Genomic DNA, 17,121 nt, shown 5'->3' on the forward strand with positions numbered 1-17,121 from the left:
GCTGTTGAGTCCTCAAAGGAGTTACCTTCCATGGTCTACCAGAGCTCCATGGTGGAGTTACCTTCCATGGTCTACCAGAGCTCCATGGTGACCAAACTAATATCAAAGAATTCTCTTCTAATTTAGTTGGTCTTTTGGCCAGGTATTGTGTTGTAATGATTAACATTATAACACATGATGGAGTATATAATGGACTCAAAGATAAGAGGGCACTTTCCCTTATCTTCAGCGAAGCTGAACCCAGTTTTTCCAATGTCAATTAACCTGCAAGAAAGAGAAGTGACTATTGCGCATGCGCATCCGCCCTCTTGTTTACAACTGGGCCGTTAAAAGACCAAGGAGCCATTACTCTCTGTTGGTCAATGCAGGTTGATCCCTTTGCCCAAATCCCATGCCTTTTCGTCAGGGAAGTGGGAGGGTTTTGAGGACTCAACAGCGACTACCAAAAATAGGTTTTTCCTACATCAAAACCTGTTTTTTGATAGCGTAGTCACTGTTTTGTCCTCAAAGGAGCTTTACAAAAGAAATTGACAGGTGACAAAAAAAGGCTTTTTAATCCCAGCACCCCAAAGGAAATAACATTTCCAGTCCAAGGTCAAGCCACAGAGTTCAAGTCCCATTCTCTATTCCAAATACTTTTCAGGTTTTGAGACCAAGGAACAAGAAACTGTGCACGAACTTACGTTTTAGGATGTAGTTCTACAGTGGCTTACCTAAGCATGCTGGGTTTTGTTGTAGTACTGTCACCCATCTCCCAGCGATAAGTTAGCATACTCACCGTCAATATGACCCCTGGTTTTCTGCCGCAGCACCTAGGGGTTAAGACTAAATATGCCACCTACTGATACACAGTGTAGTCGAATTTGTTTGAACATGTGACAGTGATTAACTGATGACCACCCTATACATCTGGAGGCTTCTTTGAAAGAGACATTTCTGAAGAAGGCCAAAGATGTACTTACTTTCCTAACATCATGTGACCTATGGAAAGTGTGTGGATTTCCCTTTTTAATGAGAAAACACTACAAACATTCTCAGTCTTTGTAGGGAGAGTGGTTGGTTTGTGCTAGGGTGTAGGAAAATAGGACCTTCTGGGGTGTTTGCCGTGACTTTTAGGTAAACCTTAAGTGCTTGAACTGGGGTGTAATGTCCTGTCTGCTAAATTGAATTTTCTTATAAGAATGGATTTCCTTTTTATAGGATCCATATTCTTGGCCAGGAATGATGGGCCAGGGGACAATAATAATTGATGGTTAGCTATTTGCATGATGCATCGTCCCCATCTAAGAGAGCCCAGTTCACTAATACTGTATGAGCTCCTGATGCTAATGCAATCAAGATCACCTTTTATAGCCTGTGCATTGTGGTTGTATTGGGTCCACTGAACTGAGGGGCTGGTAGAAGTCTAAGCACCTTGTCCAGGGACCAAGAAAGTGGAAGCCTTTCGGAAGTGGGCCTTTGTAGAGCAAAAGACTGCGGAAGGGGAGTGACAACTTCTATACTGGAGTTAATCCCGAATCCCTAAAGCAAGGGTTCCATTAATGCAGCCTTGTATGTCATGACTGTTGTAACCACAAGGCATTTGTCTTTAAAATGGTATATAAGAAAAATATGGTTTCTATATAGAAATCTCAACTGGGCTCTCAGTATGGATATAATCTAACCATATCTTCCATACGGACTGGTAATGCTGGATAGAAGTCCGTAATTTTTGCACTAGTTACCTAGCAATGTTGAGTGAGTAATTATTACGATAGATATTTTTTTAAAAATCTATACGTGAAAGTCTCAGCTTAGAAAGGAGAGACTTTCCCTCCTACTATCTGGGATAGAACAGCAGACAACAGTGGAATTGATCTTTTTGTCCATTGTTGAGGTAATAGGAACCAATGCCTGTTTGTCCAATTTGGGGTATTAAGTACACTATTCCTATGAAGGTTAGAAGCGCATCCGCCCTTTTGTGCTAGGGTGTTTGCTCAAAACCTTTGAAATCTGGGACAATAGAGAAAAAATGTTTGTCCTCCACTTGTTCCAGTCTTAAGGAAGGCATCTCTTGCTGTTGCTTGACTGTCCAGGTTTGGAGACACATACATCAGGAGTTTGTGATTCTAGTATGTGGCGAACAGGTCCACTTCCGGTTGTGGAAGCATGTTGGCTATTATTTGAAAAGAGTGGTTGTCCAACATCCACTCTGTTGAGGCTGCCGTTTTCCTTGATAGAGAGTCTGCTATTACAATGAGACCCCCTGTGAGGTGAACTGCAGACATGTGCCACTTCCTTGCTTGCGCCATCCAAAGGATGGCTAACATTACCATATTGAGAGGAGGTGAATGAGATCCAGACCTCTTGATGTAGGATATTGTGGTTATGTTCTCTCTCTTCTGGAAGTTTGAGTTTTTTGAGAGACAAAAAGACAGCCATCAGCTCCAAGAACTTGATATAACAATTCCTGAGTAGCTGATCACCTCCCTGCCACCTGACAATCCTCCCAATGTCCTCCCAACCTGTCAACGAGGTATCTGTGAATTTGTCACTCATACAGATGGAGGAGTCAGGGTGACCTGTTTCACCAGAGATTCCTTCCAAATTTAAGGCCAAAGTATCTCCCTAACTCTTTTTATCCTTTGATGAGGTCTGTCTCGCATCTTTTTTCTTGCATGCGATAGCCAGAATTTGTTCACACTTTTAGTTGCAATCTATGTATTGGATCTATTACTGACGAGAACTGCAGCAGGCCCATCATGCGTTCTGATTGCCATCTGGAAACTCTGGGCTGTGCAAGGAACCTTTTTAGGACTTGCCATATTCTGTTTTGAGTATGATGGGGAGCGACAACAGGTCGTGAAGAGTATCCCAGCACAGTCCCAGCCACTGAAAGTGTCTGCTGGGCATGAGGCAGGATGTTTTCAAATTTATAATAAAACCTTTTGACTGTACTTTAGTTTGTTGACCATTGCTCTTAGGTTTTTCAAGCACTCTTTTCTTGTGGGCCCCTAAATCTTTTTGTTTGAGTTCTCGAACGAATACCGTTGCTAGTTTGACAAATATTCTTTAGGCAATGTTTAGCCGAAAGGACATGACTGAATCTTTACTTATCTTTCCTTATTCGGACCTTTGGAAGGGGTGGAAGGGAACGGCTATAGGGATGTGCCAGTGTGCATCTTTCAGATCCACAGAAACTGCCCAAGCCCCTTTTTGAAATGATTCAATGTACTTAGGCAACGGTAATCATCAAAAACTTTCGGCCAACAATGTGCTTGTTCAATGTTGATTGGTTGAGGATCACTCTTCTTTTGGATGAGTCCCTTTTGAGGACACTGAAGAGACATACTTGGTGGCGCTTATACGCGAGTTTCTGTCCCCCCACAGGGAAAACTTCCATTGTCTGTGATGTCATCGAAGCTGACCCCCAACCAATATAATTCCTCTTGGTATCTGCCTCCTCCTCTGCCTTCACCTTTTATAGACATTCCAGGTGTTGTTTTTCCCTTTTTCCCCCTATGGGATGGTTTTTGGACCTTGTGAAAAAGGATGGCCTTGAAGTTGCTGTTGTCCCTTTGCAGGGAATTGTCCCTTCTGACCACCTAACTGTTTTTTGAGGAAAATTTTGGGGTGATGAAGGCTTATATGATTTTTGATCAAAGTGAGCTTTTTTTGGGGTTGGGTAAAGGGAAATTTTGGGTTCTTTGTTTCTTGAATTCCTCTTTTCCCGTACACTGTACAATTCTGTTGGTAGGCATGCTCATCGAGTTGAGCCACAACAGATTCCTCTAACAGGTCCTTACAGAAGGGGTTAGAATATAACAATGCAGTGACACTGGAGAGTGATTTGATGGAGCTCTCTAATGCTTCCATTCGCAATTTTATGTGCCATTCTAGGAAGTCAAAGAGTGCTTTCCATCGGGTTCTCATAAGACTTTTGGCCTCAACAGCAACATGACTGAAATTCAAGGATCTTAAGCACATATTACACGATTGAAGGGGATTGTCAGAGTAGCGTAAGTTTAGTTTAGATGTTTAAAGAAGGTAGAAGACTCATTGTGAAAGTGAGCACAAAATATTTTTGCCCTCTGAGTAGTTGGGAGGCACTCGGCATCTATTCCTTTCAGGTATGTTTGCTCAGTTGACTGTAGTATGCGCACTGCTAGTTGTGACTGCTACGTCAGAGGAGGGTCAAAAAAATTCATCGTCTTACGCTATGATGTACATATAACGATTGCTCCTCAATATTGGACTGTGCAAAATCCATCGTGCTTTTGTTTGCCTTAGCAGGCAATTTAGTGCTTGGTATTCAGTCGGCTGGAGTGGGTCACAACTGAGGTGAAAAGGTATGTGGGCTAGCAACTTCATTCCAAAGGTGTAAAGTTCATGGCCTATCTGCTTCTTCCATAAATATGTGTGCTCATTTTATGAATGATAATAATAATAGTAATAAAAAATAAATTAACTGCCAGGTAAACCCGATATGTTAACAGATAGACTAAGTTTCAACGATTCCTGGGATGTTTTTGGAAATTTTCTCAGATCATTTGCAGTGTCCTTAACTTCTTTCAAAAGATTGCATAGTTTTTTAACGTTTGCTTCAGCGAATTAGATAATTTCTATCTGAACCATTTTGCGTAGATACTTAAACTCTTTATTATTTATCTGGTACTTTAGTTCACGCAAAAGCTTAAACGAGCTCTGGACTGGGGACTAAGGTGCTCAGGAGGTGCCGATGCAAAGGCAGTACCTCCGACCTAACTCGCATAGGATAACTCGTTTGCTTTTACCCGTTGTGCATTCACTACCCTTTGTAGTTTGTACATTTCTTGAAAATTAATCACATATGCAATGTTGCCACCATTCAGTTTCAAGTCAATGGCTATATTATTTTTTTTTTATTCAGGCGATCCAAACTCAGAAATGTTGCATTATTCCTTTATTGACAAAAGACCAATACTTGTGACGGTGTAAACACAAAAAACACCGCTTTCGTGTAATTTTATTTTACAACTGTAATATGTTTTACCCTTTTTTTATATTCAGTGACCATATTGATTTAAAGATTCTAAAGTCATGAAATCAGTGAAAATGTGAATTTTGATAAAGGCGAATTTAGCAATTATTGAGATGAAGGTGAAGGTGCAGATTTAGTAAAAGAAGAAAGAAAATTTTCAGTCTATAATTATAGTGAGGATTTCTCATTTTTGCCATCTTTCAATGTTCAGCTTAGCATTTGCAAGAGTCAGTGCACTGACATTTGCCATCGCTGCCCTTGCATTTACAGCCAGCACCACCTGCAGAAAAGAAATAAAAGGAATTAGGTGATTGTTCAATTTTTCAATATAAGAAAATAAAGTTTACATATGCACACCAAAAAAGATGATGAGTAAAATTTAGGAATTGCACTTCGTAATATGCCACTGTTGCTCATTAGCTTCAGTTCTCGTTCATCACCACAGTAACAACAGATTTTAAACATTTTAATGTTAATGCTTTGGAGTCTGGGGATACAGAAAAAGACAATTCATTGTTTGGGCTTGATTGTATAGAATCAATTTTCACAGTTTCTCAGAGCTACAAACGGGAAAAATTGACCAAGACGATAGTACAGACATCACAGATTTTCATGATAAATATAAGTGTTCTAACATCTCGATCTTCTGACAGATGCATTGGCGGACGGATGTACAAATAGAGATATCCATGCCTATTTATTTCATCTACAACTTCGAAATATAATTGGAGTAGACTTACTTTGGCCTCAAAGATCTTACTTTTGAAGTGCTTTGTAACTCACACATAAAAAAGACTTGATGTTAGTTCCCTCTTTAATGCTGATAATCCATCCTACCGTTTTTAAACCTTGGAACGTTCTTATTCCTTTTCTCAAAGGCAAATAAATTTCTTTCTTTACATGAAAGACACTTCTCTCATTATGTTGAAATATTGATCTGTTATTCCCAATTCCGAAGGTCTCAGTGCTTGGCCTTTGTCCTAAATTTTATATTCCATTCCATTCGATAACAGAATGAAAAGCAATTTTGACTTCTGTTATGGTTCGCATGTTAGTACCATTTATATATATATATATATATATATATATATATATATATATATATATATATATATATATATATATATATATATATATATATATATATATATATATATAATGCTTAAAACTCCCACAGCATCAGTCTCTTCATATCCCAATCCAGAGAACTAGTATCAACATCTGCTACACACACACACACACACACAAACACTCTGTACCACTCACCTCTATTTCAGCTGAAGTTCCTCATAACTTACCAATTATTCACACTTTTCACTCAAGATCCTCCATTCTCTCTACATTTTCAAACCACTTCAGAGCACAATATATTTTTTTCACTAATGCAGTTTTTTTTTTTTTTTTTTTTTTTTACCATTTTTGTATCTCAACAATTATCACCTTTTTATCTCTTCTTCAGCACATGTGTAATGTGAATAGTTCATTTCGTCTGTTAACACCTGTCTTTCATACATTTCACTTTTACATCCACACATCATTTCTATAAATGGGGGTAAGCTTAACCATCCACACATTCATTCCAACTTTGGCTGCCTTAGACTTTCCTCTTGTAAACTTTTTGCAGAGTCCCAGCTGCCTTCCATGCTTCACCTATTCTTTCCTTGCTAATCATCAACTGGTACTGTATCATCTCACATTACTCTCTTATTAAAAATGATCATTCATGGAGGCAGAACACACCCTTGCCTTGGGCACTCCGTTACTACCCACGGTCTAAAGAACTCTAGACCATGGTTGCACCAAACGAGTCGCTCTGACATCCACGTTTCCTAAAATGAGTCCCCACTTTTATAAGAAACACGTTTAGCCACTCTTCGTAAATTATATACAGCCTCAACACCTGCCACAATACATTTCTATCATGACTTTTCTACGGGTCCATATATGGTCATTTTCTCCCTTTTTCTACTCAAACTTGTAATACAACTCTTTCATAACAAACCCTTCAGCCATTAATCATTTATCTGTTTTGTAGTCTCAAATACCCCCATACCTCACACCTTATAGAATATACATTATAATGTTATGCTTTTAGCATTCTTTCACGCACCTAAGTCGTCTTTGTTTTTCTGCAGCAGGACAAATATTTGTGCCACTTACTCTTCTGGGACCTTTTTTGTCTAATACAACATAGTTTATGCACCCCTATGCTACTCACTCACGCTATAACCAGCCAGTGAGTCCTGTCACAAGCATTCTTCATTCTTGTAACTCACCTTACACCATACATGCACAAATGTGTGTTAAGCAAGACATCAGCGTCAAATTGCAATGCTTTTTTAATTCTGTAAGAACGGACGAATGTGAAGTGATATATCAAACCTCATTTTATCACTACCACGCCAAAAATATTGTTAAAAGTTAATTTTCTTAGATTAGTCCAAAAAGAAACAAAATTCTAATAATTACTGCTAATATTACTTGTTACTCAGACCCTTTGAAGATCAACAACCTGAATTAACGAAGGAGATCATGCATCAGGTTTATGCTATCTTCTTTTGATCGCGTCTGGGGAGAGGTTGCATACTCACATTTCTTTTCTCCAGACTTGCTGCATTTGCACTTGCTCTCGCTGCAGCAGGTGCTTCCATCCTTAGAGCAGTCACCCTTTCCGCTCTTGCAGGAATCTGGAATCAGAAGAGTAGCTACAGTTATCATCGTCAGCATTAAAAAGCTGTTGCTGAAAGCCGAGCTTGAATACAAAGCTTGCCATAAGCCTAGGTGTTGTTAGTGAGGTTGCCTGTCAGTGATTGAATTGAGGTTGTGGTTTCCTTTTTTTTTTCTCCAGAAATGATATCTGGGATCAGAGGAGTAGCTACAGTTATCGTCGTCAGCATTAAAAAGCTGTTGTTGAAAGTCAAGCTTGAATACAAAGCTTGCCATAAGCTTAAGTGTTGTTAGTGAGGTTACCCGTCAATGCACAGCTGATGGTAGGCAGCCTACTAATCCCAAGTGTTTTTTTTTTTTTTTTTTTTACCCTCAGGAATTATTGTGATTTGGTACTACATTGCTTGAAGGCGTCCTCTTTGGTCTGCTTCCGTGATCTCTTTTTCGATAGGAAGCCTTTGGAATTAATGCTTGCTGTATGCTCGTTTTTGTAGGCATCTGCATCTACATTCTGTAGAAGTCGCAATGTCCAGTACCTTAAGTTTTTTTGTTTTATTCCCTTTACTCTAAAGCTGCAGGTGCACAATCTATAGTCCTCGAGTAATGAGGTTATTCATTTCAAGGATGATTTAATGGTATCTTAATAATACTAACGCTGAAACAGCTTTTTTTTCTGATGTATGCCGGCAAGTTAACGGTGGTAAGACGCCATAACAGTTTATCAAAATTATTATGACAAAGTAGGTTTAGACCTCTGGTTTCGAACTGAATTGCAAGTGTAGGTGTAACTATCGTTATCGTGCGAACTGAAGTTATTACTATGTGTTAGATAATTCCGCAGTGATTATATTCCATGTGTGACCTACACCTTCCATCAAGAACAGATGTGTAAGATGGCCCTGAAGAGCATTCTGCATATGATATATTATAAGGTATAAAGCAACGATGGTCTAATTTCGTTACTGCATACCTCATTTTCTTTTGCTTTGATCTCAAATTCATCTCGAAGAGCCAGTTAAACACGAAGTTCTTTTCCGTCAAAGAAGAAGAGGTGATGAACTGAACGCGTACTACCATGAAGTTCTCTAGCATGGCCGAAATTTTACGGCAGGATAAAAAAAAAAAAAATGTCACGAAAGCAATAAACGGTGGAATTTGGCCCAGGAGCAGGACCTTTCGAGCGATCGATGAGCGCCACATTCCTTAAACGCCTGGTTATTTCTGAAAGTGAGGGGTGGGGTGGGGTGGGGTTGGGAAGACTCCTCTGTTATGGTATATGTTCAGTCTTGGTGGGTGATTAGTCGTTTTAGTGAATAAGAGGAGTCCTTACAAAGAGAAGTAATTTCGAATGCGAAGCTGGAGATAGAAAGGAAATGGCTACAATTTCCAAAGAAAATATTGAGGGTGTAATGATGTTTCGTGGATTTGGTCCCAAGATCGTCCTACGAATGTTTATGATTTGCTAAATGAATGCATGAGAATAAATAACAATTGCATGCACACACACACACACACACAGAGAGAGAGAGAGAGAGAGAGAGAGAGAGAGAGAGAGAGATTAATACAAGCAGTTCTCTTTAGCCAGTGATAGCAAGTTTGCCTATTATGTTTGTTCATTGTATACAGTAAAATGTAGATACTCTCTTCATAAAATAACTAGGGAATTATTTATTTGTGGTACTGTAAGTTAATTGAGACTAACAGTTTGGACGAAGCAGCTGCAATAACGTCGATATCTATACACTGTATTTTATAGGCTTCATAATAACAACTTGGTGTCGTATTGCTCGCAAGTGGCCTCTCTGGTATTTCAAAGATGGCGATGCTCTTTTGTCTGAGTTGTGCCCTTTTCGTTTCATTAAGTCGACCTTTCAGTGTCGATACCTAGAGTCTGTAAGCTCGCTTCTTAGATCGTCAAATGTCACTCACCTCCTTTCTAACATAGATGAAAATGAATGACGGATTATTTCTGGCACTTTCTGTCAACTCTATGACCCGGTGCGACTGAATGTCTTCCTTTCATTCTTCTTGGTCTTATTTTGACGTACGTTTTAAACCCTAGTCAAACATTTCTCTTCTAATTTTAGCATATATGGTCGTGTCGTACGTGGAAGCATTCGCTGAGCTGGATAACCTCCTTTTTCTTTTAAGTAATGTATTATTACAAGAAGCAAAAGTATGCCATGCTGTCAGTAACCTGGATTGTACTGAACTGCTATAAAAGGTCTAGAACTGACAGATATACACAATCAACTTGGATCGGGCTGGCTCTAACAAACAAGCCACAAAACGTTCTCAAACATGTCTGTTCTAGGTCTACTTAATCTTTTAAGCCCCGAAAGATACCTGTAAGATTTTCATTAGCCCAGGAACTTCACAGGTTCACAAACAAAAACTACAACACATTTGGCTCTTTAATTTATGGATAACGAGATAACAGGAGTCAGAGAAAGATAGGTTTAGTTTCGTTAGTCAGGTATAAGGGTCGTCAGTGGAGTGGCTGATGTTTTATCTGGTGATAGTGAGGAGAAGCTACTCAGACTTGTGGAAGAATGTTTTATGAGTTTAATTGGAGAAAGGTGAAAGTGAATATTATCAAGAGTGGCGTCATTAGGGTAACTGGAAACCAGTAGGATCATGAAGGAATGAATGGTGGAAGAATAAAAGTGATAAATTCATACACTTATTTAGGAGTAAAATAATGAATAATGAAAGGATGAGGAGTGATGTGCGGATGATGAATGTTGATGTTAGAAAAAAAGAGCAAAAACTAAGATTAACATTTTGCAGCGTTTACATGGAGAAGGAAGGACTTTAAGAATGTGTATGTGTATATATAGGCCTATATATATGTATATGTATATATATATATATATATTTATATACATATATTTTTATGTATATACATAAAACAACGCTGTGTTATCAAATTCGCCTTAAGTGAAAAGATTCGTCAGGTGAAAACAGCGAAGGAAGTTAGGTTGGTGAGAAAGAAGTATATAATGAATACATTCAGGGAAGAAGCAATGGAATATCTAAAAAGTGCCGATTCGATACTATGGAATAGGCATTGACATGGAAGAGCCTCGCAGTGTGTAGGTGAGGAAAGGATGCACTGCTGATGAGCATTCATGCGCCTAGGTGGGAGGATTGTCAATGAACTTTATCAACTGATGGCAGGGTCACTGAGACAGCAAAGGATGATAGGAAGAGGGAATAAAAACCACAAGTAATGTCATGAGGAAACAGAAGGTTTAGTGATAGCAATAAGAGAGATTATTTGAGCTGACAAACAAGATCAAACGCAAACATAATGCTGGACAAATAGGGTAGACAAGCAGAAATTGCAAGATGAAAAAGAAGGCAACTCAAAAAATAGAGGGAGAAGATGAAGGAGACTAAAGGTCAATGAACAAATGAACCTCAGAGTAAAAGATGCGGTTCTGGGTCGATGGAGTGAGTACTTTGAAGTTTGTCGACTGTGGGGCCGAAAATGCTGGTGGAAGTGCCTTGAATTCGTAAGGAGGGCAATCAAATGTTGTAGAATGGTAAGACACTAAAAGTTGATGCGATTAAGAGTGGGATGTTATGTCTCCTTGGCTGCTGGACATCTTTACTGACGGAGTGATGTGAGAAATCAGAGAGGACATTAGTTGTAGGCGCAAAGTTGTGGCATCAGAAAATGAAATGGCTGGTATTTGCAGATGATACAGTGCTGACTGGGGACAGTGAAAAGAAACTGTAAAAACTGATAAAAGAGTTTGAAAGGGTTTTTAATAAAAGAATATTCAGAGTAAATATGATTAAGAATGAGATTATAAGGGTAAAGGAAAATCAGGATGATGCAACAGTGTTCGTTGATAAGACTGGTAGAGGAATGGAAGCAACTGATTTTTATGAATATTTGGGAGTAAATGTAATAGATGATGTTAGGATGACAGAAGAAGAGAGTCACAAAATAGGTGAAGCAAGAGAGGTAGAAGGGTGTGTGCAAAAGATGGAGGTGAGATTTGAATCAGATATGGAAGCCGAACTGGAATGTATTGAGGCACTGTTAAGCCAACTCTCCTTTATGGGAATGAAGTGTGGATAAAGCTGCTGAGATGAACTGTTTGTGACATATGTGGCTTAAGAAGACCTGATAGGTAGTGAAAGTGGAAAATATGTAGAGGTGATAAAAAGGTTAGCACAGGCAAAGGGATGGATCAGTGTATGCTGAGATGGTCTGGTCATGTGCAAAGAATGGAAAAAGATAGGTTGGTGAAAAGAGTGTTATTCAGGGAAAGGAGAGTTGGAGACCTAGAAAGGGGAGGTTTTGACGCACTGCTGTTGAGCCTTCTGTATAGAGGTCTGTAATGGCCAATTTTCTAGAAGTTTTGCTACTCATGGATTCCAACTGATTCAACAGTTAAAGTATGAATGTGGAAGTCACTGCAGTGCTATTTTATCTTGGAAACCACCCCTGATATGGAAAAATGGCTTAATGTTGAAACATACGTGTTCACTATACTATATATATATATATATATATATATATATATATATATATATATATATATATATATATATATATATATATATATATATAGAGAGAGAGAGAGAGAGAGAGAGAGAGAGAGAGAGAGAGAGAGAGAGAGAGAGAAATTCTTCATACACTGACAGGTATGATGCAACACGTAGACTTAGAATTTTCACATTTGAGTTATCAAAGAGCGCACGGCGAACCTGTATGTTGGTTCTCACAAAATGTAATGGTATGGCAGCCGATTTCAGTATCATTAATCGCAAAATGCTTTTTGTATTATGTTTGTCTGTGTTGTTTTATTCAAAGGAATTCTCTTTTATACCCTGAGGACCATTTATGGGTGCCATCCGCTTTTCAAAGCTGAACCGCATTCATTAATGCGCCTTAAGCCGCTTAATTAATGCGCTGGCTAAGCCACAGTCAGCAGGATGACTCAGCGTAAAACCTGTTCGATAACTCACGCTGACGTAGGCCTACAGTGTTCCCATTACTTTTGCGGATTTCTCGAACATTAACATTGTCCAGGTAAATAGCAGCTTTTTACACGTTGCAGTATCAACAGAATTGAGTTGTTATTGTTATCCGTTCATAGCTTGAAATGTGTAGGTGTTCGGTGTTTAATTTAGTGGCTATGTTTGTTTAGATTCAGATCTGTTTTCCAGGAAAACAGAGAGAGAGAGAGAGAGAGAGAGAGAGAGAGAGAGAGAGAGAGAGAGAGAGAGAGAGAGAGAGAGAGATGAAAGCAACACAACATTCACTGCCACATTCGTACTTTTAAATGATGAATCTTGGATTTGCCACCTAGGCAGATAACTTCAACAACGTTGTCAGCTTCAAACGCCTACACGGAACACTCATCCGCAGCACAGCAAGCCTCTGTCTACAGACAAACAGACACGCCCACACACACAAACATTGTCATATTAGTATACCCTATTTTGACCAGCCTATTGTCCTTCAGTCTTTCCAAACGATCAGAAAGTCTCAAAACACCTTGATCCATCGTTTCACTTTCACTAACTTTCTTAACACTTGAACGTACCTCCACATTTCAGTCCTCCTTAACCATATATACCTTGCAAACAGTGTATTCCATCAGCATCCAATATTTTCATTCACACACATTCCAGTTCTGCGCTTCTAAACAGGAGATATCCTACCACAACTCTGAGTAATGTTATGGCCCTACAATTCCTGCGGTCTCCTCTTTAGAGAGAGAGAGAGAGAGAGAGAGAGAGAGAGAGAGAGAGAGAGAGAGAGAGAGAGAGCTTACTTTGCACAATCACTTTATCCGAAAACAAACGCACGTGTTCCCGGTCTCCTTGCGCAGCAGCACAAAAATGAACTGATTTTATGTTCGTTTTATAACATGAGTCTTTTTGCCACCATTCAGAAGTTGCCTGGTCTTAGCAAAATTTTCCTTCTCAGAAGTCAAGACCACAGTACAATCAATTATCGAATTTGGGTACAATAAGACTCAGTTTGAATTTGCCTGAGAGCTTAAAGTTGCTGTCTTCTTTAGCCGATGCCATTTTTCCTCAAAGGAACCAGAGGGAACCTTGGCAATATGCAAATTCCTTACTATTAAGCAATAATATATATATATATATATATATATATATATATATATATATATATATATATATATATATATATATATATTATATATATGTATATATATGTATGTATGTATGTGTGTTCGCACTTGGCAAGGCGCGCACATAAAAGTCTGTGAATATCAAGGTGACGTTTAGGTGAAATAATGAAAAAGTAGATATATGTAGTCATTGACAAAGACAGCTAAACTGCTGGAAAACACTCGTCAGTTGTATGGCTTCACATCAGTCTTATGCCATGAGTATGCGAAATGCTAAATAACGACCGCCACTGCGGTTACTTCCGTATGAAATATCCTGGATACGAAAATTTAAATTTACTGATAGTGTAAGGGATGCTGGCAGATTAGTAACACGTAATGCAAATGTTGACCTTTAGGAGTTCAGTAATAATACCTCGATATTGATCCATCCTGGCTCAGAAGACGAGCTCAGACAAAATCGATCCAGATCCAGATCAATCCGAAATGCCCGTAGTCTCATCGGCGTCTCAGAATGAGATGAAGTGATTACATAGAGATTTTATAATGATTAGCCATCCACACGAATGCCAAAGCTACAGATTCCTATTTCAGGAGAACATGCTGATAAAAAAATGAAAAAGCCGGCTAGATCTAAACGAAATCTTAATACTTTTTAGAAGAATTTGTTGACAGAGTTCCTGCCGGAGAATAGTTGGAACCTATAACTCATGATGGTTGATGGCGAAAAAAATACAATAACTGCAATTACCGTCAGAGCAGGGATCTGGCATGTTGTCACTGGCTTCTTTCAACGTTGGAGTAGGTGTCTCGAGTCTTCCACCGGTGGTGTCACGATGAGGAATGGAGACGGAATGCTCGGGCCGCGCTTACAAACCTTCAGACACTTGGGTCGGCACTCGCCCATACCTACAGCGCCATCATGCGCCGTTGCATTGATGACACTTGTTGAATTTAAATCTAAAACAATCTAAAATATACATTCGTCACCTGAACATGACAAACTTTATTTTGTTTCATGCATCTGGATTGCCAAAGTCCGCGATTTCCATTTGAAGTTTTTTTTTGAAATCTGGACTGGCGGAAGTGGAATGACTGATCCATTGAGGTTGTCTGGTTGAGGGACTCGTACAGTTAAAAACTGAAAGAACTGTTTCATGATAGTTTGGTTTTCGTCAGTAGAAATTGCAGAAATGTTTTCGTCAGAGGTGGAAATGGAATTAAGGGAAACACCAGTCACTGATTTTAGATTTTAGAAAGTTGAAGTTTTTCTTTTTAGCTATAGATCTAAACTATGATGAATGGGAAAAAATACTCTCATGTAATTTGCAAGAGTTAGGGCAAACACGCTATTTAAATGGTAATTATCTCTGAACCCCTGGGTGAATTTATTTCTAGAAGAAACTGAACTGCCTGTATCCACGTCAATTCTGAAAGGAAGAGGGAATAAAAGTAATTTATGTTTATCTTCTTAGAAAACGATAGACGGGAATAATATAATGAAGAAATAAATCAACACAAAAGTTATTTCACAAAAATACCGAGGAAAAACTTTGACACAAGAAAAAAAAAGAAAGGTTGTAATGAAGATGATGACAGTTTCTGCTTGCTCAGCAGACACCCTTCATTCGACCTTCAGGGCGAGACCGCGGGAAATGTTTTTGGTTAGGCGCATTTTCATGCACACATGTAAATGTTTGCACTGAAGCAGTTGCAAAATCAGATTAGAAAAGAAATTGCACAGAGCCATGTTTAGGATTCAGGGGAAATCCTTAAAATGCTGGATGGTCTATTAGGTACAACACGGCGCAGGGGTACACCGCCATTTCGTGATTATAGTTGGAAAGGTCACCAAACAGAATGAAAATTTTATTTAAGGTTTTACGTAACGAGACCAAATGCCAGTCACTGTTAATGACGTACTGTGTCCCAAAGACTGCAGTTCATTCTCTGTTGATTTCCTTTCTTACATGATTATTGTGTAGTTACTCTGTCCAAATTCCAGTAATTTTTTTATGACCTTCTACCGCGCCGTACTCAGCCCTTTGCCCCTTGAATTATTCAAAGAAATCAATTGTCCAGCTTTCTCGATCCTCTGCCCTGTTCTGTTCGCGTCCTCTCGTTGTACCTTACGCATGTTAGGTAACACATCTTGAGGCTTCTTGTCCAACTGTGGTTCATTGTTTTTCCTTTGGCGCCAACTTTGATCAGAATGTAAATATGCTCAGTCTCTTTAATTTACACCGTAGGCCGCCAGCAAGCACTGCAGAATAGTTTTGCTTGTTATATAATCCTTATTTTCCTTTTTGTTTTTATAACGAAAAATGTGCTTTTAACGTTATTGAATCACGCAGAACTCGATTTCGAGTCAGAGTATTATTGAGGTGTTAAAGTTTTTTGTCTTTTTTTTAAGAAAATGAATAAAGTAACTAACCTTAAAACACTACTGCGTCCCCTCACTCTTTTTTTTTTATTAATATTAGGCATTACGAAAGCCAATCCTTAAGATTATGGGAAAGATCTCAAGCTAGTTTCATTTCTTGAGGACAACTGCATGAGCATAAGGACTCCTTATCGAACAGGTATAGACCAGTTCATTCCAAAACTTGTCAATTATGTAACCCAGATGAGGATTCTGTGAGTAAGAGAGGACGAACATCCATTTTGGAAGGTAGTAAGTATCGACAGGTTCGAACCAGTTTACTAGTTATGGACAGGCAGAGAGAGAGAGAGATACTAGATGATCGATTCCGAGAAAATCAATAAATGTTTTTGTGGAGAGTGGAAGTTTTCTATGTCATGGGAACTTACCATGATGAAGAGAAAAAATGAAATGCAGAGAAATTAGTTGATAATACAGTGTGGAAAAAGAAATTTTTATGTAAGTTTCTCGAAATGGTTTTCATTAATTGATCTTGTTTTTATAATGAACTGGGACTGGTGATAATTGCATTCCATACTTACTGCTTAAGATGAAGAAACCACGTGAAAATAAAGTTGGAACATCCAGCTTATTTACTGATTTTGGTTGCTTGTTAAATTGAATCCGTTTACAATATTTACACGTGTGCATGCATACATGCAAAAAAACTGATGCCCAATACACAAAACACTTGTGTATATATATATATATATATGTGTGTGTGTGTGTGTGTGTGTACAGATATACATATATATATGTGTGTGAGTGTGAAATATAAAAGTACTATGTCGTACTTAACATAAATGTTAGGTAAAGTCCACAATGAAATCCCTGTTAAAGAACATAGTATATGTTTTTAATATACTATGTTCTGTTACAGGGATTTCATTGTGACTTTACCTAACATATAT

General features: G+C 38.6%; 1 long non-coding RNA gene across 1 annotated transcript; it reads right to left on the reverse strand.

Annotated features, from left to right (window-relative positions):
• Positions 1–4,906: 4,906 nt before the first annotated feature.
• LOC136843442 (uncharacterized) lies at positions 4,907–14,680 on the reverse strand. Its single transcript, XR_010854553.1, has 3 exons — positions 14,540–14,680; positions 7,591–7,686; positions 4,907–5,279 (listed from the first exon to the last, which is right to left on the reverse strand). It is a non-coding gene; the product is annotated as an uncharacterized lncRNA (long non-coding RNA).
• Between the last annotated feature and the right edge of the window lie 2,441 nt (positions 14,681–17,121).

The sequence above is a fragment of the Macrobrachium rosenbergii genome, chromosome 11, assembly GCF_040412425.1.
Source record: "Macrobrachium rosenbergii isolate ZJJX-2024 chromosome 11, ASM4041242v1, whole genome shotgun sequence".
NCBI classification, from domain to species: Eukaryota; Metazoa; Arthropoda; class Malacostraca; order Decapoda; family Palaemonidae; genus Macrobrachium; species Macrobrachium rosenbergii.